The following is a 25,207-nucleotide window of genomic DNA, read 5'->3' as shown; positions in this document are numbered from 1 at the left end:
TGCCTTGGGGGGCCCCCCAGAGGCAAGTCACATGACTGACTCCTCCAGCCACACACCCATCCAGGATTCCTTCAGTTGTATTCATCCTTCGAAATTGATGTGAGTGTTAAGACCTGGAGCTACCAGAATAGCATGTCTTTCTCTAGTACCATTAAATGACTTGACTTGCTTCGTCCACAATTTACAAAAACTAAGTTGCATTTAGCCCAACATGGGAGTTGTAGTCCAACAATATCCCAGGTCTGAGAATCCCTGATCTAAACAATCAGTTCCACATGTTTCATATAACGAAGTATGTACATAATTTATGCAAGAGTTGCACATTCCTGTATGGATCTGCACAAATGCTATTTGGTTTTTCTGTAGCTCTTGGCCCTCTGGATCACAGCCTAAGTCCAACCGACTGTGTTACAACAGTTATGAGAATTAAACCTGATCTGAAAAGAAAAGCCCTTGAAGGCCAATCATTTTAAATTATAAATAACTATACCCACAATGTATAGCGTTTTTGTACAACTAGGGAGAAATGCTTCAACACTCAGATTTCCAGGAATGGACTTTCAGTTAAACTGAGGTAAAAACACAGTAGGACAACAAGATGCTGGCAAGACAGGCCAGCTGAAATGCAACTTCCTCCCCCACCCCCAAAGACACAGCTAGAAAATTAACTACTTTCCACAAATATTTGATTGATGCAGAAGATGCCAGTTACTATTTTTGTGTCCATTGACTCAGTATTTCAGATGTAAGAATTACCCCATGTGTTCCATAATATTTTAAAATAATATTTGCATTACCTAATTCAGAATGGGTATGCTACAGAAATATACAGTGCAAAGTACTTAATCTTAAATATGTTTCATTCTTAATCTGTCCCATTCCGAGCCAGAGAAGGAAAATATGGAGAGGCACATTGGGTCTTCATTGGATTTTGTCAAGTACTATGACTTGTTTGCTCAGTTTGCTAAAAGACAGATCAACCATTAGCCGGCTTTTCTCATCATGTTCTAACTATAATCAGATACATTTGCAAAAGCCAGGTTCATCTTGTACATTAGGCATCCTTAATAGCACTTCGGTTTTCCCACAAAGTCCTTTTCTTTCTATGTTTTATAGCTTTTGATGCGTGACATGCTTGGGACACCATTAAGATTTGACCTCTACAAGTACGTAAGTGCTCTAAACAAATGGTTCTGTAACGCTAAATCAAAGAGAGCATTAGTCATTCTTGCTTCCATCAGCTCTCCAGTTCAGTTTTTAAACAGGGCAAAAAACCTATTAGCACAATTTTCTCCAGCCAGATAGAACATTTGCTCCTTCCCTCCTTGTGCATTTGTGAATACATATTCACTAGCAGTTCTAAAGCAGTATAGTCTGGCTTAATTTTGGAATTTATTTTTCAGTTAGCCCTTTACAGTTATTAATTTGGTCAGAGTGAAGATCTGCTAGAGCATGACAACAGCAGGTTCCATTACTCATATTCATTGTGTGCGTTCATTACACAAGGCAGTGTGGTGCAGTGGTTAGAGTGCCAGACTAGAACTGGAGAGATCCAAGTTCAAAGCCCCAGTTGGTGAAGAAATTCCCTGGGTTTCCTTGGGCCAATCACAAGCCTAACTGACCTAACAGGATTTATGCAAGGAGAAAATGGCGGGAAGGGAGAGAACAATGCACGCTGCCCTGAGATCTCTGAAGGAAAGATGGGACAAATGAAATGAATGGCCAACATTACTGGCAGCCCTCCATTGATGTTAGGGACCCACTGGGGTGGCTCTGCAATGTGAAAGGCAGCCCAGACAGTACAGTGCAACGAGGCTGTTGCGAAATGACTGAAGAAAGCTTCTGGGCAGCTCTCCTTCCCGGGCTGCTTCCCACCCCATGTTGAATGAATGTCCCTTCTTCCCACTAAAGGAATGTCTGTAAAGTGCTGTACTGTCACCCAAGATGCATTTCTAGCATTATTTCACACGGAAAATTAAATAGCCAGATAACATATTAGGACTGTACAAACCTTACAGTAAGCCACTTGTACAGGACAAGCAAAAATCCCTTCTGTGCTAGATTCACCAGTGCAACTCACCGTGTGACACATAAGTACACATGACAAAGATAGGCAGGCTGCTCAGGCAGATTCGTTAGGCTTTTTTGGGGGGAGGGGGTATATGTCTGTATGGTTGAGTTAAAATTGCCGGGGCAGAATTCAGACATAATTAAGGTCTTTTAACATCAATAGGAGAGAATTAAGTACATGCTTAAATTAGACAGTGGGAATCCTTCACACACACACACACACAGACAGCCATGGGGGCCTGATCCTGATCAACCCCTTGGCATGCAGGGAGGGAGAGTTAATCTGTTTCCCTAGAGCCCCTTTCCTGCCAAAAATAACTCCCTCAAAGTGGCTAATTTGCTGCAAGTAGCTACTTCAGGGGTGAGCAGGAGCTTCAGAGGTGCCAGTTTTGGCAGGAAAATGGCATGAGGGGAAAGAGTTAACCTCCTCCTCTTTGGGATCCTCCTGACCATGACCAAGCCTTCCTTTAAGCTGTATTTTGTTCTTTTTTTTCCCTTTTTGCGGGAATGAAAAAGGAAAAAGGAGAAGCATTTTCTGTTGGAAGCACATCTCTTTAAAACGCATTCCTACAAACATCTAATTGGCTCTAATTTTCCACTGAAATGACCAAGACCTTAAAAGGACTTGACACCCTTGTATCCTCTCTTTGGGAAGAATGCCAGATTTGAGTGTGTCAAATGCTGTAGTGACTGAAGGCGTTGTGTACTTGACTGCTGTACAGTAGTGAGAATGTCATATAACTGGAATATACCAAATATTGAATCACAACAAAAAGGAAAGTCTGACTTTGTTAGTACTTGTGTAAGAATCTGAGTCAGCAGCACTAATAACTCATCTTTAATCTAATTAACCTTCTCTCCTAATGACCCATCTGCAAGGCAATGGGATTCAATGTCCACACTAGCATAAAGAGCTGACACTGGCTCTACACAATTAGACCTCTCAGGGCATAGCCAAGCAATAGTTTCACACACTCAGGGTTCATAGCAGTCTGCTAAAATTGACATGTGGGCTTAAAGTAATGGAGAAAGATCCAGTAACTGAGTGGTAGAGCACACGCTTTGCTTTGCACATAGGAAGCCCCAGGTTTAAACCACACCGTCTCCAGTTGAAAGGTAGCATTGCTGGGAAGGACGCCTGCCTGCGGTACTGGAAAACTAATTCCAACCAGAGGAATGACATGGACTGAAGGCCTGACTCACTATAAGATAGCTTCACGTTGGGGGTGGGGGGAGTAGATCATGCAACACCCCTTTTTTGCCAGGTTCAAAGTTAGGCCCTTCCATACAGATGGCATAGCAGCTTTTGTCCTATCAGAGTCATTACCAGTGGTTAGATGGGCATGGAAAGTCCCAGACAAAGTCATCAGGTTCTATGGACTAAGAGTGCCTCCTTCAAAATCACCAAGCAGAGAAAACCATGGTGTCATGGTTATACATGCAATTATACATGCAAGTTTTTCTGAGTAATCTTAAAGATGATATGTTAAGTCACTGCTCAGGTTTCATTTTGGACAGAATTCTGTATGTGAAGTTACAAAGGAGAGTCAACAAATAAGATGAATTTAAATACAGCATCAAAACTTTGTTCCAGAAACATGAACATACAGTAGGCTTGTTCACACGACCACCATTAGGGCAGCAGGAGGAGAGCCATGTGTGCTCCAGATTGGCAGTCATGAGCACCAAGGGAGGAGGCAGGGAGCATGATCATGTGAAATGATTGAACTTGTTTTAATGTTATTTTGAATGAGTTATTCATTTTGTTTTTATCTGTTTTGTGAACCACCTAGAGGTATCTGGGTGAGGCAGTATAAAAATCAAATAAATAAATAAAATGTGCAAGGCAAGAGCTGGGTTGGATGGCTTTCCGTCCACGCTTGGTATTATTATTATTTTTGTTTACACAGTCGGACAGGCGTTATTGACTGACTGGTTTGTTTTATCCAGACAATGAGTCCTTCCCAAGGACCTGGGATGGCTGGATTTTATTATCAATCTTGTTGCTGTTATTATGATAGACATCGTCACAGAATATAAGCTGTTCCATTATTATTATTTATTTTTATTTATTTATTTTTAAAACTTTTATACCGGCCTTCCAAAAGGTTCAGGGCAGTTTACATTAAAACACCATTAAAATCTGTTAATAATTAAAACAAAAATTATACAGCATAAAAATAATAACTAACAATTAAAAACATCGTAAAACAACAATTAAATAATCAGAAGAATTTAAAAACAAGTTTTAAAAAGCTGAGAAAGCCTGGTTGAAGAGATGTGTTTTCAGGTGTTTTTTGAAAATTGCCAGAGATGGGGAGGACCGTATCTCATCAGGGAGCGCATTCCACAATCGCGGGGCAGCAGCCGAGAAAGCCCGTCTCTGTGTAGCCACCAAACGAGTTGGTGGCAATGTGAGACGGACCTCCTCAAGTGACCTCAGTGGCCGGTCGGGCTCATAGCGAAGAAGACGCTCTCTTAAATACCAAGGGCCTAAGCCGTTTAGGGCTTTATAAGTTATAACTAGCACTTTGTATTTTGCCCGGAAACCTATTGGCAGCCAGTGTAACTCCATCAACAAAGGAGTAATGTGGTCTCTCCAAGATGACCCAGAGACCAGCCTGGATGCCGCATTCTGAACCAATTGAAGTATCCGGACTACGTACAAAGGCAGCCCCACATACAGCGCATTACAGAAGTCAAGTCTGGAGGTTACCAACAAATGTACCGGACGCAGCTGGCATATCAGCCGAAGCCGATAAAAAGCATCCCTGGCCACTGCCTCAACCTGAGAAACCAAGGAGAGATGTTGATCCAGAAGTACTCCCAGACTGTGAACCTGTTCCTTTTGGGGAAGTGTGACCCCATCTAGAACAGGCAGATCAAAATCGTCTCTAGAGTTCCAACCCCACACAGTAAGTACCTCCATCTTATCTGGATTCAGCTTCAGTTTATTCTCCCTCATCCAGCCCATTTCTGCTTCCAGCAGGCATTTAGGGAGGATATGCCAACTCCTGAAGAAGTTGACATGGAGAAGTAGATCTGGGTGTCATCAGCATACTGGTAACACCCAGCTCCAAATCCCCTGATGATCTCTCCCAGCGGTTTCATGTAGATGTTAAAAAGCATTGGAAAAACACCATACTTAAGCTCAGATTTTGAAGAGCAACAATCTCCAATCGACACCATCTGAAATCTATCCAAGAAGTAGGAGCGGAACCACTGTAAAACAGTGCCTCCCACCCCCAACACCCTCAGACGTTCCAGAAGGATACTATGGTCGATAGTATTATTAATTATTATTATTATTTTACATAGTCAGACAGGTGTTATTGACTGGTTTGTTTTATCCAGACATCGAGTCCTTCCCAAGGACCTGGGATGCCAGAATTTTATTGTCAATGTGGTTGCTGTTGTTATAGGTATTGTCGCAGAATATAGGCTGTTCCCAGTAAAGCTGCTTTTTGTAACTGGCTGATAGTGATTTCTGTGGCCCCTATGGTGTTGAGGTGCTCTTCAAGGTCTGTTGGAACTGCACCCAGGGCAACAATTACCACTGGGATTAGTTTGGTCTTTTTCTGCCATGGCCTTTCAATTTCAATTTGTAGATCTTTGTATTTGGAGATTTTTTCTATTTCTTTTTCTTCTATTCTGCTATCCCCTGGTATTGCTATGTCGATTATTTTGACTTGTTTTTCTTTCTTCTCCACTACAGTGATATCTGGTGTATTGTGTGGCAGATGTTTGTCTGTTTGTAGTCGGAAGTCCCATAATATTTTTACATCTTCATTTTCTTCAACTTTTTCAATTTTATGGTCCCACCAATGTTTGGCTACAGCTAGCTTGTATTTTTTGCAGATGTTCCAGTGTATCATCCCTGCTACCTTGTCATGCCTTTGTTTGTAGCCAGTCTGTGCTATCTTTTTACAACAGCTGATTAGGTTGTCCATGGTTTCATCTGTTTTTTTACAAAGGCGGCACTTGCTGTTTGTGGTGGATTTTTCGACTTTTGCTCTTATTGCATTTGTTCTTAGTGCCTGTTCTTGTGCTGCCAGTATTAAAACCTCTGTTTTTTTCTTCAAGTTGCCATTCTTAAGCCATTGCCAGGTCTTGGTGATGTCTGATTTTCCACTTATAGTTTTCCACTTATAGTGTGCAAATATTGGCCATGCAGTGGCTTATTTTTCCATTTTTCTGCTCGGTTCTTGACTTGTTCTTTCTTGTAGGCCTGCTTTGTTTCATTGGTGTTGAATAGTTTGGCATTATTGACCATTTGAAGTGCATCTTCTTCACTGTCCTTGATATATTCTTCAAGGCCTCTTTTCTCCTCCTCTACTGTTTGATGGAATTGCAGCATTCCTCTTCCACCTGAGCTGCGAGGGAGGTAGAGCCTATCGACATCACTGCGGGGGTGCAGAGCATGATTTATGGTCATGATTTTCCTGGTCTTACGATCTAGCGTCTCTATCTCTGCCTGGGTCCAGTCTATTATTCCTGCAGTGTATCTGATAATAGGTATATAGCCCAGGTGTTTATGGCTTGTATGGTGTTCCCGCCATTGAGTTTGGACTTGAGGATTTTTCTAACTCTCCTGATGTATTCACTTCCCATTTTTCTTTTAACTTCAGTGTGTGCGATGTTATCAGCCTGGAGAATGCCCAGGTATTTGTAATGTTCTTTCTCTTCCAGGTTCTTGATCTTGCTTCCACTGGGCAGTTCTATTCCTTCTGTTTTTGTTATTTTCCCTCTGTTCATTAGTAATGCAGCACACTTGTCTAGTCCAAACTCCATTGCTATATCGCTACTGAATATACGGACAGTGTTTAGCAGTGATTCGATTTCTGACTGGGACTTTCCATACAACTTCAGATCATCCATGTACAGCAGATGGTTGATTTTACTTGATGTTTTAGATGTTTGGTATCCGAGGCCTGTTTTGTTTAGTATTTGTGAAAGTGGGGTCATGGCGATTACAAACAACAGAGGGGATAGTGAGTCCCCTTGGAAAATGCCTCTTCTAATGCTAACCTGTCCAAGTGTCTCGCCATTGATTGTTAACTGTGTACTCTACATGCTCATTGCTTTTTTTATAAATATCTGAATGTTTTTGCTGACACCAGTTGTTTCTAAACATTTTAGTATCCATGTATGAGGCAATGAATCAAAGGCTTTCTTGTAGTCAATCCATGCAACACTTAGATTGGTTTTTCTTCTCTTGCAATTTTCTAAAATCATTTTGTCAATCAGCAGCTGGTCTTTTGTGCCTCTGGTGTTCGGGCAATTTCCTTTCTGTTCAACTGGAAGCTGTTTGTTAGTTAATAAGTGTTACACAGAGAAACAACAAATAAATAAGATGGATCCCTGTCCCCAAAGGACTCACAATCTAAAAAGAAACATGACAGACACCAGCAACAGTCACTGGAGGTACTGTTGCTGGGGATGGATAGGGTAGAATGCTGGGGATGCAATCTGGGTAGGGCACACCCATCTTAGCCAGCTTCCGCCTTAAACACGATCACTTTCCTGCCTCCTACTTGGATGTTTGTGTGCACATGACCACCAATAGGGAGAGTGCACAGCTCTCCTACCCTGGCCAGGCACTCCTCCTTCCCTAATGGTGGTTGTATGAAAGAGCCTACTGTTTTTCAGTGTAACCACCTCCTATCCTGACACATTTATTCCACTGACGGACAATCTTTTTGATTCCACCATAGACATTCCTTATGGTAAAGAGCATAGCCTTACTGTGTTTGTATACTGGTCTACCAGGTTGATGTTCATCCACTACTCTTGTGTAATCATTTCTGAACAGTTTGTGCCTTATACATATTTTTGGATAATAAACAATTATCTCCATATTGTGCATACATTCTACAGTAAATTTAACTTGGTTTAACTCCTGACATTAAACATTGAATGACAATTTTCTGATCACTTCAGTGCAATCTGACAGAATCTGACATTTTGAAAACTCATAATGACATTTAAACAGAAACTATGAGTACTACATGTTCAGAAATGCAGTAATGAGGTTTATTATTATTAAGAATTTATATACCACTTTTCAAGCAAGTTCTCAAAGTGGTTTACATAGGCAAGTTGTTCTAGTAAGAACTAATCTGCCTACTTTCCTTTCACTATCTCTACAACTGGATTAAATTGGGTCCAAATGAGTTAAGCAGTTCACAAGTAAGTCTGCTTGCACCTCAAACGTCCATGCATCTGTCATCTTGAGTCAAGGTGGATGACATCATCACAAACTATGCCACTGAGGCATCCTTATGTGTCCCTACAGCTAGGCCCTGGTTAGGCAGTTCACAAGTTAGGACACTGGTGCCTCAAATGTTTACACATCTGCCATCTTGAATTGGGGTGGATAACATAAGCACAAATTAAACCACTGAGGTGTCCCTACGAGTGTACCCAATTTGGTTCATACTGGCTCAGGAATTGCCAAGTTGATGAAGAGGACACAGACACACAGATTGACACACATACAGAATGCCTGGTGATCTTATAAGCCTACTGGAAAGTGGGCTAAAAAAATGATGATTTTCTGTCCCCAAAGGGTTCACAATACAAAAATAAACACGTTAGGCACCAGCAACAGCCACAGGAAAGATGCAGTTCTGTGGCTGGATAGGGAAGTTGTTTCCCCTCTGCTAAGGGAGGAATATTATATGCATAGCTTGTACATCTGCTACTATTAATGTAAAAGTGGAAAACAGAGAAACCAAACTGATAGCTGCTGTTAATATTTAGAGACACAATATAAAACAGGCACATGGAGTGGGGGATACTTCAAAACCAAGCATTTTCCATAGTTGTGATTTAAAGACCATTATCCCACAAGAGCACACAGATAATTCTCTTTGATGTGCTTATCTGTAGGAGAAGAGACTCTTTAGCTGGCTGAGTGGACGAAAAAAATCCTATGCTAGATTTACTTCAGAAAGAGAACTCAGAAAGAAATACAGTTGACCAGCTGAAAGGAAAGTGGTACTGTTACACAGATTAAAATAAGCAAGTAACATACCTGTCTCTCAAGCTGGGAGCCTGCACTTCAACACATTTCATGAACTGGCACATTTAACAGCAGTAAATAAAAAGCATGCACCCTTGACACTCTATGGATTTCCCCTGTGACACTCTATGGATGCAAAAGCTGGACTTAAAAGAAGCAAGATCGAAAAAGTATTGACGCTTTTGAACTTTGGTGCTGGAGAAGACTTTTGAGGATACCATGGACAGCCAGCAAAACAAACAAATGGATCATAGAACAAATCAATCTAGAATTTTCACTCGAGGCACAAATGACCAGGCTCAAACTATCATACTTTGGACACATTATGCAAAGACCCAGCTCCCTTGAGAAGTCCATAATGCTGGGGAAAGCTGAAGGAAAGAGAAGAAGACGACGACCAGCAGCAGCAAGGTGGATGGACTCGATTACAACAGCAATGAATGCACCACTGAAAGACCTTAAAGGCCAAGTTGAAGACAGATCATCCTGTTGAGAATCTATTTATGTGGTCGCTGAGAGTCAACACTGACTTGACCGCACTTAATCAATCACCCCGCTAACTGGGCAAAGAGGCACCTTTTTAACACAGTGATTCTCTTTATTTAGTAACTGGCCCTATCCACCCCCAGCATAGCATCCCTCCAGTGACTGTTGCTGGTGTCAATCTTATGTTTCTTTTTAGACTGCGAGCCCTTTGGGGACAGGGAGCCATCTGTTTTGGGGACAGGGAGCCATTTGTTATTTCTCTATGTAAACCACTTTGGAAACTTTTGTTGAAAAGCGGTATATACATTTTTGTTCTTGTTCTTCTTCCCCCTATTTCCTTCTTGTTGCTAATTAATACAGAAATATTATGCCAGCTCTCCTTACCAGCTTCCCCACTCTCCAAGCCAGTGGTTATCAAACTTACAACCTTCAGGAAATATGTGGCACACACTGAATGTTCTGCCAAGAAACCCAGTATGCCTGAGCACATTTTAGGGTACACACTCTGTTCACATTGGAGCTGGGCCACTGCTGGGATAAGAGGTTAAACACGATACTGCTTTAAATGAAGGATGAAGTGCCTTAGAGAGCCGCTTTGAGAGAAAAAGGAGATGGGGTATAAGAGGAGACTACAACTGGGGTTTCTTCCAACACTGTATCAGTGGTCTGGGACGAAGATTTAAAACTGGCAACTAGGTAACGTTGGTCTGTATGAAATCACTGCAGGTCTTGCCTATATGAGGGGATATAGATACCCTACTAGGGCAGGCCCAACTCCATGAGAGGAAATTAATCTAAAAAGAAACAAACAATTGTTGCCTGCAAAGCTAATCCACTCAAGTCTGTGTTTTACATAACCAGCTGCAAAGTGACAGAACATCATGAAGAATATGAGTTTCTTTGGGTTAATGCAGATGAAGTCTAAAGGTATTTCCAAATGAAGGGCTCGTTCCCAGCTAGCTTCCATTGATCTTTGCAGTGAATTGTATGCAGTGTCATATCTTGGTGCCTACACCTAGCTGCTTTTGTGCTGGCTCTTCCCACTATTTTCTATCTACACCAAGGGCAGAGTGTTTGTCTCCCCCCACCCCTGCCCCACACTGTCATCTGGTGGCGACTTGGGATCAGGCTGTCTCTGCAGCTGCTCCTAAGCTGTGGAATGCGCTCCCTGCAAAAATCCAAGGCATAACCACATTATTGGCCTTCAAGAGAGCCCTTAAGGCTTACTTGTTTAGTCTGGCCTTCCAGGGATTAAACTGTTTTATATTGTTTTAGTTTTTGATTGTATAACTGTTTTTACTTGATTGTGATGTTTTTGATTTATTTATTGTAAATCACTCAGAGCTAACAGATGGGGCAGTATAAAAGTAAAATAAATAAATTAAAGTAATCATTAAAATTAAGACAACCATTAAAACAAGCAGAAACATAAACCAGGAGGAGAATGATAGTTGCACAATGGATAAAAGCACCAGGGTAAACATTACAGAACAGAAAAATTTCAACTTTGCAGTGAATATAGGCAGCTGCCATATACTGAGTCAGACCATTGGTTCATCTAGCTTAGTATTGTCTACACAGACTGGCAGCGGCTTTTCCAAGGTTCCAGGAAGGAGCCCTATCTTGGAGAAGACAGGGAGGGAACCTGGAACCTAAATACTCTCCCCAGAGCGGCTCCACCCCTGAGGAGAATATCTTCTAGTGCTCACACTTCTAGTCTCCCATTTATATGCAACCAGGGCAGACCCTGCTTAGCTAAGGGGACAAGTCATGCTTGCTACCACAAGACCAGCTCTCCCCATAGAAACCTTCTGTATGCCTTCTTTAATTTTTTCATAAACAATCTATAAGTTGGGGTGACCAGCGGTGGCCAAATTTGCAGATGTCACTAAGCTATTTAGGGTAGTGAAATCCACAATGGATTGTGAGGAACTCCAAAAAGATCTCTCCAAACTGGGGGAGTGGGCGACAAGATGGTAAATGCAGTTCAGTGTAAGCAAGTGTAAAGTGATGCACATTGGAGCAAAAAACACCAACTTCGCATATATGCTGATGGGATCTGAGATGTCGGTGACTGACCACGAGAGAGATCTTGGGGTCGTGGTGGACAGCTCATTGAATGTGTCGTCTGTGAAACAAATCTGTGGTGTGGCCACAGCTGGAGTAATGCATACAGCTTTGGTCACCATATCTTAAGAAAGATATTGTAGAACTGGAAAAGGTGAAGAAGAGGGCAACCAAAATGATCAGGGGCCTGGAATACCTTCCTTATGAGGCTAGGTTAGAGCATCTGAGGCTCTTTACCTTGGAAAAGAGGCAACTAAGGGGAGCTATGATCAAGGTATATAAAATGAATCATGGAGCACAAAGGGTGGACAGAGAGAAATTTTTCTCCCTCGCTCACAACACTAGAACCAGGGGTCACTCCATGAAACTGAAGGTTGGGAAATTTTGCTCTGACAGGAGGAAGTACATTTTTACACAGTGCATAATTAGTCTATGGAACTCCTTGCCATGCGATGTGGCGATGGCCACCAGCTTGGATGACATTAAAAGGGGCTTAGACAGATTCATGGAGGACAGGTCTATCAATGGCTACTAGTCTGATGGCTGTGGGCCATCTCCAGCCTCAGAGGCACGATGCCTCTCAATACCAGTTGCAGGGGAGCAATAGCAGGAGAGAGGGCATGTACATACCTCTTGCCTGTGGGCTCCCCAGAGGCATCTGTTGGGCCACTGCATGAAACTGGATGCTGGACTAGATGGACTTTGTGTCTGATCCTGCAGGGCTGTTCTTATGTTCTTATGCATGTATGCAGATGCTCTTCCCAGAGCGGCCCCATCTCCTAATGGGAATATCTTACTGTGCTCACATGTGGTCTCCCATTCAAATGCAAGCAAGGCAGACCCAGTTTAGCAAAGCAGACCATTCATGCTTGCTATCACAAGACCAACTCTCCTTCCAAGGTGGCCAAAGAGAGGATCTGACAGATTTCCAAGGAGAGGGCACTCCATAGCTTAAGAGCCCAGTCCTGACTCCCTATCAGATGTTTCCAGGAAAGGCAGAACCCGGAGCAGTGACTCTGATGATGATGTCAAAGCTCAGGAAGGTTCATACATTCAAACATATGAAGCTGCCTTCTGCCGATTCTGACCATTGGTCCCTCTAGCTCAGAAGTGTCTAGACTGAATTTCAGATGGGGATCTCTCTCAGCCCACCTGGAAATGCCAAGTGTTGAACTTGTGACCTTCTGTGAGCAAAACAAGTGCTTTGTCACATGGCCATGACCCTCCCACACAAGGGCTTGTTGTGACCTATGGTGCCTTACAAGAAATTATTATACTGGGCTGGTTTATACATAGCCCCAGTATACATGAAGGGGTGCTGCAGTGGATATAGCCCATGCTTCTAAAAGCCTTTCATTTTTACAGCTGCTATACTGATAAAAATAATGGATTACATCAAATACTGTCTCAATTGAAAACTTGTTCCTGTTCTTTGTATAGAAGAAACAAAATACAATAGTGGTATATTCTGCACAAAGTACTACACTTTTGATAAAGTGCTATAACCATCCCAATTATAGAATAAAGGAATGTATTCTAAGCATATCAGACATTGTCTACAGCTGTAACACTGATATGAGGGGAACTATTTCCATGGGTCTGAAAATGTGCTTCTTATAATATCATGCTAAAAATTCATTTCATTTTTCTTAAACTCTGACATTATCATTGAAATATCAACCCCACTAAAACTAGTAGAAGCTTTGCCAGTTATTTTATGATGGAAGTCCTTTTACATAAACCCTGCCACCTGTTAAGATCTTCTGGAGAGGTGCAGTTACAGATGCCACCAGCTCATTTGGTAGCGACCCACAACTGGGCTTTCTCTGTGGCTGTCCCAGGGCTTTGGAATAAGCTCCCTACTGAAATAAGAGCATTTCCTTCTCTGTTTGTTTTCAGAAAGAACCTCTAGACTCTCCTGTTTTTGCAGGCTTTTAATTAGGATTAATTTGAATAATTTTAAAACTTGTTTTAATATCTATTTTATTCTATGGTTTTTATTGTCATGTATTTCAATTTGTAACTTTTAAATATTTTAAATTCTGTACACCGCCTAGAGATGTACATATCTGGTGGTATAGAAATGTGATAAATAAATAAATAAATAAATAATACGTATGCATTACACAAATGTTAGGTTTTGTCCAAAAAATGAAGCAAAAGGAACAGGGAAATACATTTTAGCACAACATCTTAATACTACAGAGAACTTAAGAAGAGTTTTGCTGGATAAGGTCCATCTAGTCTAGTAGCATCCTGCTTCCAGCAGTGGAAAGATGCCGTTAGGAAGCCCACATGCAGGGCTTGAACAATCCCCCTCATCTGCTTTAATCCCCAACAAGTGGCATTCAGTAGAAGATTGCCTCTGAACAGGAAGGTTTACTATTAATCATCATCATCATCATCTTTGTTAGCCTCCCCGTAACAAATTGTTCTCTGGGTGGCTTACAACACAACATTAAAACATGAGACAAAAACATATAACACATTAAATCACAACAGACCAAAAAGCTAGTTATGACTAACAACAGTCACAAAATCAGAACAAAAAGCTAGTTATGACTAACAGCTCAATTCTAGGCATGTCTACTCAGAGGTAAGCCACATATTTCACTGAGACATATTCAAAGGTCAATGTGTATAAGATTGTAGCCTTATAGCCACTGACTGACAGACCGACCTTTTCTCCATGAATTTTTGGTAATATTTGGAAATAATGTGTTGAGAATGAAATTAAGCCTTTTGTTTACCGTGCACTGCAAAAACACAAATATATTACCTAACCTGTCATCGACCCTAAACCGCATTTCAAAGCACGGTTTGAACCCTGGTGCTGGTGCTGCCCCAGCAAGAAGCTGTATGGGTTGGCAGAGAGATGGTAAGGACCTGTCCTCCTCCTCCTTATAGTTTCTGGTCCAGTTTCCCTAAAAGTGCTCAAACCGCGATTCAGGCACATCCCTAGCTCAAATTCTCCAGCAGAATAATGTTCATAAAATAATTAGAATAAGGACATAAGGCAATGGAATATGGCCAGTACCGGTACTATTAATTGGTAGCTGACTCCAGTTCTCAATGATCTTGACAGTCTTCTTACAATTTGTTAGACGTATCCTTTGAAAAATATGTCAGGCCACCATAAAACCTACAATGGACTTAACTGCAGGTTAGAAACTGATATTCTAATTGCAAATTTGAAATATCAGAGACCTGGAATAATTAATCATTCATCTCTTTCTTTGCAAGTATAAATGGGTTATATGCATACAAAAGAACCTTCCTTGGCAAAGAAGCTGAAAATGTCCTGAGTTGGGAGCTGTTACTTATGACTTATTCTTCACTGACTTTTAACACAGCCTCATATTGTAAATTACCCTGTAATTAACATGCAACGGGCTGTTATTTGTGCACATCCTAGACCATGTACATTTCTAAAGAACTACAGGTTCAGCGGCAGAAGGATGTTATATAAAAGAGAATATATATCAAGAAGTGGATGCAAAAATAGTTTATCAGATAGAATCGGTTCTGTATAGCTGACAGGCCAGCAACGTATACTTTGCATACAGCCGTTTATTCTTGTTGAAGAGGAAAGACTATACCTGTAACAGATGTGAAAGTGGGCAGCACTTTATTTATTTATTGTTAAATTTATATACCGCCTTTCATCAAAACAATCCCAAGGCGGTTTACAGCAAAATTTAAAAGCAAGATTGTAAAAAAAAGACAAAATTAAAATATAAAACAAATCTGATTAATAATTTAAAACAAAAGTATAAAAGCAATACAGAGTACAAAGAGGCAAAGGCAATCAAATAAAAGCCTGGGCGAAAAGCCAAGATTTTATACTCTTTCTAAAAGCTGTGATGGAGACCGAGAAGCAAATAGTCACTGGGAGAGCATTCCAGAGTCTTGGGGCAGCAACAGAGAAGGCCCTGTCCCGCGTGCATGACAACCGAGCCTCCCTTATTGTCAGCACCTGGAGCAGAGCCCCATCAGATGACCTCGTCAAGTGGGCAGCAACCCTTGGGAGCAGGGGTTAATACACACACACACACACACACACACACACACACACACACACTCCAAATGCTGTGATCTAAGAGCCTTTTCCTAACAAGCTACAGACACACAGATATAGCCGCATTAGCACGTAACATGGAACAGAGGATCCAATGAACTCGCGGTCCCACCCACCCCCACCCCCAAGTTACTTGACCGCATTCAGATGTAATTGCCAGGACCCGACTTTTTGCAGTCTTCCTGGAGACTGCAGAAAGGAGGGGGAACAGGCTGCATGGGTGGGGGAACAGGCTGCGTGGGCTTCCTTCTGGAATGAAGGACAGCTCTAGCAGCCAATCACAGCCAGAGTGAGGGAGGAGCTTCCTCCTTCAACTCTGCTTAGAGCTCGCTGCAGCATTTGGACATTAAAAAAAACCCCAAAGGAAACCTCAGGTAGGATGGAGCAGCGAAACTCACTACAAACCTAAGGTTCAAACTGGGGTTTGGAGAGGGAAGCCTCAGGTTACTTTTGTGTCTGAACCACAGTGCAAGAAATTCAACCTGTCAACTCCAGTTTCCTGTCATGTGCGAATGGGGCGTGCACACACACACACACACACACACACACACACACACACACAGAGGCTTGCAGTTTTCAAGCATTACTCCTGTACCACAAAATGACAGTGCACTCTCCCCTCACTCCTTGCTAGTTGATGACCAGAAGACCTTTGTTTTGAGCATGTAATACTGTTGCTTTCAAGACCCCCTAAAAAGATAGATTCTAGGAGACAGAATGAGACAGACAAAGGAAGAACTCTAGTGTAAATTTGTTTTGTGCTTTTGTGATTTCTCAAGTGAGTTTTGTGAGTTTTTCTCTCCAACATGGATAGAAACCCAGAGAACTGAAACAATATAGCTTGTCTGTTACTTCATCATTCTGTGAATGTGCAGACATCCTGCCTGTAAAGGTACCCAAGAAAACTGCCAAAGTTTTCAGGAGGCATCATTTTCCAATAGGAGAGAGATTTTCCATGTTTTCCAGGAAATTAATGGATTTTTCTGGAGTTTTTTATTGTTCTGGTAGTGTGGGTGAGGTCTGGAACCTACCGGCCAAATGGCATGTTTCTATCTTTTGTGGTTTGGTCTGGGAATTTAATGAGAGGGAGGCCCAAGAAGCTTATATAAGAACAGCCTGCTAGATCAGGCACAAGGCCCATCTAGTCCAGCATCCTGTTTCACACAGTGGCCCACCAGATGCCACTGGGGAGCCCACAGGCAAGAGGTATGTGCATGCCCTCTCTCCTGCTCCCCTGAAACTGGTATTAGGAGGCATCATGCCTCTGAGGCTGGCCCACAGCCACCAGACAGGTAGCCATTGATAGACCTGTTCACCATGAATCTGTCTAAGCCCCTTTTAACGCCATCCAAGCTGGTGGCCATCACCACATCTCGTGGCAAAGAATTCCATAGATTAATTATGTGCTGTGTGAAAAAGTACTTCCGCTTGTTGGTCCTAAATTTCCCGACCTTCAGTTTCATGGGGTGACCTCTGGTTCTAGTGTTGTAAGAGAGGGAGAAAAAATTCTCTGTGTCTACCCTCTCCACTCCATAGACAGAATGACACAATTTTTAAAGCGTCAAAGAGAACTCCATACAAGTATTATTTGGACCGTCAAAGGATGCAGTTAATAAAAAAGAATAGTAAAAACTGATTGATTAGAAGAACAGATATATAACAGGAAAGATGTTTCAGCTTCTGCCTTTGAAGCCAAAATGTTTTGCCCATTATACTTCTGTTCTTTTGATGAATGAATGAATAAATAAATAAATAAATAAATAGCACTACACAATCACAGGATCAACTTAGTACTAGTAGCATAATATTCTATTCTCAGCTAAATGTATTTTTAAAAAAAAAAAAAAATCATGGATAGATATAGTTAGCCTGTCTTTGGAGCGGAAAGCTCTTAGGGGTAGATGGAGTGCCTGTTTGCCACTTTGATTTTAAACAAGGAGGCGATCTGGGTATTACAAATTATGGGACAATAGACATATTACCTGAGACTTTCAAAAGGTCAAAGCAAGTCCAAGGACTTTAAACTGGTTTCCCTTTTCAAAAAGCATATTACATCACATATCACACTTCCCCAGAAATAGCCCTTCTGTATCTCTCAGTGCTGTGTTTTTTCAGTAGTAAGTTATACCTGGCACTATGGCCTTTCATTTGGAGAAAACCATAACAAGCTTATAAACATTTATATTCAATAATCACACCATCAGCCACTAGACATAGCATGAATGTAGGAAATGGAATAGAGTGAAAATCTCAAAACAGCTGAGTAACATTAATTGGGCACTAAGATGGCCAGCACTAGGGCTTACACTGGTGTAACCAGTTGAAATCCTATGCTCCTATTGCAACAGTATATGCTCCTATTGCCACAGAAGCATTATAAAAAGGAATATAGCAATGACACCTACTCCCACAGTTTCCCTAGCATCTCCATGGCCACTCAAACAATATAATCCCAACAATGTCCACACATTAGTCATGCACATGGAAGGCACCAATTGAACTATACCAATGTCCCAAAATAGCCAGGCACAGAAAGCATCAGTCAAAAAGAAGGAACCAATTAGCCTTGGCTGATGTTTAAGTAGAGAACCCGCTTTGTGCAAAGTTCCCTGTCACTAATGTCCCAACCGGCATGCCCACACTTATACAGACATCTGTTTATTTATACAGTGCTTTTCTGTCACACAAACCCTAAAGTGACTCATGGCACATTTAAAAATGGAATAAAATCAGCAGAAAAACAGCCAAACAAGAATGCACACACAATCAGTAAAACTGTTAAACAATCACACGGTAACTCCAACTCTACATAGTTATTCCAAGTTAAAAGTGCAGCAGAATAAAACCAAAATACCATGAGAAATGGACCGGGGTCTGAATTCTAGGGCAACAACAGAGAAGACTCTGTGTCCAAGCGCATGGCAGTCAAACCTTGGCTGGTACAGGCACACAGAGAAGAACCTCTCCCCAAAATCTCAATGGGCGGTCAGGGTCACGTAGGTGCAAAAAATCCTAAAATCATGAGGCAGAAATAGTGCAGCCCTATGCTGTACATCTTTATATATGAGTTGCATTCCCTTGAAGAGGCCTATACATTCCTGGTAATTGGCTATAGAGTTGATTGGGATCGTATCTTGTGACATGGCTGAGATGCAGCTCTCCACTGACACCAATGGGTGTCACAACACAACAGCAATTGTGCTGCCTAGCTTTATGCCAGCAGGACCTAAACCGGAGACTAGGGAGGACAGGATGGCCAGCTAAGCTGGCCACAGGTCTCCCACCATACTTGCATCTCCACCCATTCTTACCCATATGCTGTTGTATTTATGACACTAACTTAGCACAAAGACAACATAGCACGAAGAGCCAGCGTGGTGTAGTGGCTAGAGTGCTGGACTAGGACCGGGGAGACTAGAATTCAAATCCCCACTCAGCCATGAAACTAGCTGGGTGACTCTGGGCCAGTCACTTCTCTCTCAGCCTAACCTACTTCACTGGGTTGTTGTGAGGAGAAACCTAAGTCTGTAGTAATAAGTCTCTAGGCTCCTTGGAGGTAGAGCGGGATATAAAATGTAAACAAATAAAAATAAAATAACCATAGTTATGTCACTATGCCATAAAACTGAACTACATTCACAGAACTTGTAGCCGTGCTGCTGTAGGAGGCTGAATAGCAACCCCATCCTAATTCAGCTGGTACTGCTTGGGGATAAAATTGCACTGTATGGCTGCAATCCTATGCACCCAGAATAGGGAGATTGATCCACTGAATGAAGTGGGACTTCCAGGTAAACATGCTTAAGATAACTTTCCATGCAGTGTGGAAAGCTTCTGAGGGCAAGGTTATTCTGCTGTGTATGTTTTGCTTTGTGTAAGAGATGATAGTGGTTAAGAATATTTATATGTCACTTTTCAATAAAAAGTTCACAGAATGGTTTTCATGGTGGAAGCAATTTTTAGAAAGAGGGGGAAATGCTCCTCATGGTATGTTTTCTAATTATTTTGGTTTGTTGCAAGTCACCTTCAGTACACTGTAGAAAAACTGGACAGTCCGAGTGACAAATAAAAAAAAGAAACTGAAATGGCTGAGGGAATGTAATTCCAAGTAGACTTTCTGAGGATTTAAAGTGTCTCTCTCTCACTTCCCTAAAGAGTGTCCTTTCAGCAGCTGAAAACAGCCACAGCAGCTGATTACAACTGAAGGACAGCAATTGATTACAATTGAAGGGTGCAACAAGAAAGCCAAAAAGAAGGGAAGAGACAAAAGAATATTATTTTAAAACTAAAACTTCAGAAGGCTAGAATTTCATTGTTTTCAGTTTTGGTTAGCAGTTTTGTGTACTTTTTGCTAGCCAGTGAGCAATGTGATGGTCAGCCCTCTACTGATGATAGGGACCTGTTGGGACTGCTGTACAACAGTGTAGGGATTAGGGTGCTGCAGAACACCTTTTTAAAGTGCTTCCAAGGCTTTGGAGGACACCTGATTTTGTACTCTTGACACAGTTGTGAGAAAGAAACTCGATGCTTGAAGCTTTGGAAACCATGGAAAGGAGTGATGTGCTACTGCCTGGAAACGCTTTGAATAATAATAAAAATTTGTTAGCCCCTTTAGCAAATTGTTCTCTGGGTGGCTCACAACAGAGGATTAAAACACAAATTAAATCATAACAGACAAAAACAGGTGAAAACAAAATACAATCCAAAGCAGCTTAAAAACTCATTTTAAAATTAGTTAAAAATCAGAAAATCGAAAAGCCTGAATTAAAAAACCCAAATTTAAAAGGCCTGGGTGAACAAAAAGGTCTTTACCTGCCATCTAAAAGAACAAAAGCATATGTTCCACATCAGCCCCCCCCCCATCATTACACCACTGAGGCTGCCTTTTGAAGTTGCACAGAAGCCCAGGCTGTCCTTAGCATTGACGGGAGACTGTGCAGAATACAGCCCAATGTCTCAAAGGAAAAAGGGTATTGTACACAGTCAATCCAACGCAAAAGTTTAACTCCATTTTCTGACTATTTCGAAGCTTTTCCTGTGAAATTTCATCTATGAACCCATCAAAATGTGACATTGCTTCAAGCATGGAGTTTCTTTCTCACATCTGTGTCAAGAGAGCAAGATCAGGCACTCTCCAATATGGTTTCTGCCTGCTGAGATATTCAATGCTACAACTGAAATGAAGCCGCACTGCACTCACACAACCCTAAACTCCACCATTTTGCCATGAGAAATAGAGAGAGAATAATATCATCTCAGCCACTGATATATCTCCTGCCATTGTGACGCAATGTATAAATCAACATATTTAGGATCTGCCAAATCCTACATTCTTATCAAGTTTCACCCTGTCTTACTTATATGGTTGGTTAGCAAGTTTACTGTATGGTTTTAATATACCTAAGACAAATAATTTCACAACAAAATTAATAAATGCATTGATGTATGATTGTATCTTAAAGTCAACCAAATTTGCATCAGCTGAAACCAAGATCAGCACGCATAGTTGGTCCACATGGATATTACTACCATATTTTACTATATCAAACAGATCTGCAGAAATAAATCTTGAAAATCAAAACAGGGTTCCTGGGATAGATCGGATTTAAGGATGGACCAGTATGATTTGTAAAATGTTTCACATAGGTAGTTTTGACATCTTTTAAATGTTATGAAATGTGTTTTTATTAATATCCAGTAAAAGTAAACAATGCAAAGACAGTTTGCAGGTGTTGGTCTTGTGCCTTGTTCCGTCCCAGCTCAGCACCTTTTGGTATTTTATCCAAGTTCTCAAATTGTCATCACATCTGCAGGAAGTGAGCATGCCTAATTTTGTTTCTCACTTTAACCTTGGTAACCATGTGAACAGAAGTACAAATAAAGCAAACAGAGGTCAGCACAACAGCCCACTGGAGTAACTGTGTGGAAGTAATGGGAAGAAAAAACAGGGCAGCTCCAGTAAGTGGAACAGAAGAGTTAGGGGAGCAGTTGAGAATGTGCTAGCAAAGAGTTCACTGAAATGAACAAATGGAACCCAAACCATTTCAAGAGCCTTGAGAGCACTGCTTTACTAGAGGCTTCTGCAGAGTCCCTTCTGTCTTTGGCTTCGGTAACCTGTTTCAATAAACTGTTTTCTAGAACTTTCTGGGTGTCAGAAAAATCAACTGAATTATTGCACAAAAGGGAGACTAAACCTGCAATCCTATTCACACTTGCAGAGAAATAAACCTCACAGAATTCATCAGAACTCCTGAATGACATTGGATCAGGATGCTCACATCTTGGGTCAAGGTAGATGTTGTTTTAAGCACATGATTGGAGCTAGTGTGCTTGATTTTTATTCAATAAACAGCAGCTGGATCGGGGATCACAGACTGAGAGCATGGTATGGGGCAGAGGGTTTGCTAGCACTCTGCTCCGCCCCAGCTATCCCAATCTAGATCAGAACCGACTCCCCACAGCCATTTTTCCTGAAAAAGGCTCTCAGTGGCATCAATAGAAGCTTTTTTCGAAGGTCAAACAGCAAACATAGGGGCCCAATCCAGACTGGGACCATGACAGGAGCAGAGAGTTAACCCCCACTCTCGCCACGGTCCTGATTAGTGGGACAGCCTGATCTGGATACTGTTTATTGAATGAAGAACAGGTACACCTGTCCCATTCGTGTGCTTAAAGGAACACCTAGTTTGACTCATGGCATGGACTTCTAAAAATGAATCCTGTTATTTGAGATCTTGTATTATTATAAATGTGTGGCTACAGCTGCAGTTGTTGGCATACTGAAGTTTTCCAAGCCCATCAGTGAATGGAATGTCTATCAAGGGGCATTGGCTCCGAGACCTAAAAATTGAACCCACATATTCAGAGCACCAGAGGCCAGCAGCAAACAGCAGGGGATGACTATCATCATATCCTGCTTCTAAGCTTCCCAGGTCTTCTGGATGACCATCTAGTGGAAACAAGTGCTGGAGTAGATAGTCATTCTTATATTAAGGGAAACACTATGAGGGCATAATCAAGACTATGGAGGTATACACTGAAGAGTTCCCTTTCAGAAAAAAGAATGGGAAGCCCATGTATGTGAATGATTAGATTTATGGCAAATTGCTTTTTAAAATTAAGGTGGCTTGTTTGCACCGTCCTTTGCTACAAGTAACTACTGTTAAATCTTCTAGCCACCTCTAGCTAAATTAACTGCTCCAGAATTTCAAGAGGCACAGCTTGTTCAGCAAGTGGAAAATGAGATTCTTTCAAATATCTGCATACTGTATTGAATTAACAAGACCTGGTCTACACAGGCAGCATTTTCATATGCGATATTACAAAAGCACATTTGTGCTTCCCTCATGCTCTTGTACCACAGACACATGTGAAAGAGTATTTGGAAGAGAAACTAGGGTGGGGTTGCATTCAGATTAGGAATCCATTTAAAACAAAGCCAGTGTAAGCCTTTACACACCAAAAAGTTCTACTAAAGAAAAGCAGTATGATTTGGAGTGTGATCTGGACTCAACTCTCAGTTTAGGCATAGGCTCGAGTAGACTGCCTTCAGTAAGAAACAATCTCTGAGCTTCAGTTTCTCACCTATGAACTGGGAACAACAGTCTCCTTCATTACAGTAGGAAGGCCTGAAACCACTGTGCACATTTTCTACATACAATTTTAAAAGTTATATGACAAGGAAGGATGTTCTCATTTTGCATGGGCCCAGCCATAGAAGCAGGATATCCAAATATCTCTCACTGAGTATCTAATCTCTGTTTTATACATAGTTTGAGGAACAGAACTTTACAATCTCTCATGTTGTATAACAGCTGTTAAATAAGTTGTGCCATAGCGCTGAAAATCAAAGTAAAATCAAGAACACTGATATAAGATTAAACTTAATCTGTGTTTCCATATTAAAAACTTATAAAGATTTTTAAAGTTGAATAAAAATTAAGGATGACAGAACACATTGACCCTAAGGATGCAAACCTTACCACACCTAGGGCCTGGTTTCTTCAAACCAGAACCAAGAGAGTAAGTTTCAGACTTAGGAGCAACCTGACCTGGCCCTCTCACACCATTACACTAACTATGGTTGAAAGTAAAGCCTGATGCAGCCATCTATTGCAAGAATGATTTATTATAGGGGCGGGCTGAAGGCAGATGGAATCTACTAGGACATTTCTGGTTGAATTTTGCAGTAGGTTTGCAAGGTTTCCTAACCCCCATTTGAGAAAAGTGACTCCCAGCAATGACAAAAATGCTCTCTCCCCACCACAAATCACACCCCAGGAGGCTGCTGAAGTGAAAAAAGCCAGGGCGAAAACCAGGAGCGGGTTTTTTGTATCAAAGGTCTGAGAGTCCAGTCCAGCTACTGGAAACAACTTCCAGGGTTGACCACATGCTCAGAATCACCCTGTCCTTTAATTCTAAGTGTATGTCTGTCCCCCTGAGCCAGAATTTTGCACCTGGTTCCAGCCTGTGACCCTGGGGGTTCTAGTAAAAAAATAAATAAATAAAGTTGATCCTGGGAACCTCGATCTGCTACCCCTGTTCTAGAACAACATTGCTATTGCTGTTCCTGCTTGCTGCACATTGTTTTACATCTTACATTTTTAATTATTTTTCTTGCTCTTCTACCTCAGCATAATTTGACAGAAAGATGTTTGATAAATTTTAAAAATAAAATAAATATGAATTTATCTGTACCCAAGATATCCCTGAACCAGCTCTATCCGTCCTCAGCTTGAAAGGAGGAGATGGCATAGCGAATTCAGGAAGAACTAAAGTAGTTCAGTTTTTGTCATGGCTGTGAGTTTTACCCACATTAGAGGTGGTGGGAGGCTGGGGAGTGGGAGTGGGAACCAGAGCCTTACTTAGTCAGAGAATGTTAGGGCTGGAAGAGGTCACCTTAAGTGACACAGTGGGGAAATTATTATTATTATTACTACTATTGTTATTATTACATTTATATCCCACTCTTCCTCCAAGGAGCCCAGAGCGGTGTACTACATACTTGAGTTTCTCTTTCACAACAACCCTGTGAAGTAGGTTAGGCTGAGAGCGAAGTGACTGGCCCAGAGTCACCCACCTAGTTTCATGGCTGAATGGGGATTTGAACTCGGGTCTCCCTGGTCCTAGTCCAGCACAATAACCACTACACCACGCTGGCAAATGCTTGACTAACAAGCAGAAAGCTGCCGGTTTGAATCCCCGCTGCTACTATATCGGGCAGCAGTGATATAGGAAGATGCTGAAAGGCATCATCTCAAACTGCATGGGAGGAGGCAATGGTAAACCTCTCCCCCAAGAAAACCACAGGGGTCTGTGGGTTCCAGGAGTCAGAATCGACTTGATGGCACACTTTACTTTAGGGCTGGAAGAAGTACCACTGCTAACCGAGTAAAGAGACATTTTTACATGTGGTGATTCTCTTATATCTAGCAGGGGGAGAGCAACTGGCCCTATCCAACCCCAGCACAGCATCCCTCCAG

At 41.6% G+C, this 25,207-nt stretch overlaps 1 protein-coding gene across 13 annotated transcripts in view; it reads right to left on the bottom strand.

Moving 5' to 3' along the window:
* Positions 1–25,207, bottom strand: part of EML6 (EMAP like 6) — a 268,042-nt gene that overhangs the window by 232,263 nt on the left and 10,572 nt on the right. The window contains exon 1 of one of the 13 annotated variants that reach the window (XM_053245934.1): positions 18,580–18,597. The exons of the other annotated variants lie outside the window; for them this stretch is intronic. The gene's annotated coding sequence lies outside the window, so the exon portion shown is untranslated. Of the gene's footprint in view, positions 1–18,579; positions 18,598–25,207 lie in introns of those variants that run through there. 13 annotated transcript variants of the gene reach the window in all.

The sequence above is a fragment of the Hemicordylus capensis genome, chromosome 1 (genome assembly GCF_027244095.1).
Source record: "Hemicordylus capensis ecotype Gifberg chromosome 1, rHemCap1.1.pri, whole genome shotgun sequence".
NCBI classification, from domain to species: Eukaryota; Metazoa; Chordata; class Lepidosauria; order Squamata; family Cordylidae; genus Hemicordylus; species Hemicordylus capensis.
The sequence above is the reverse complement of the archived record's forward strand: the minus strand, read 5'-3'. Positions and strand labels throughout refer to the sequence as shown.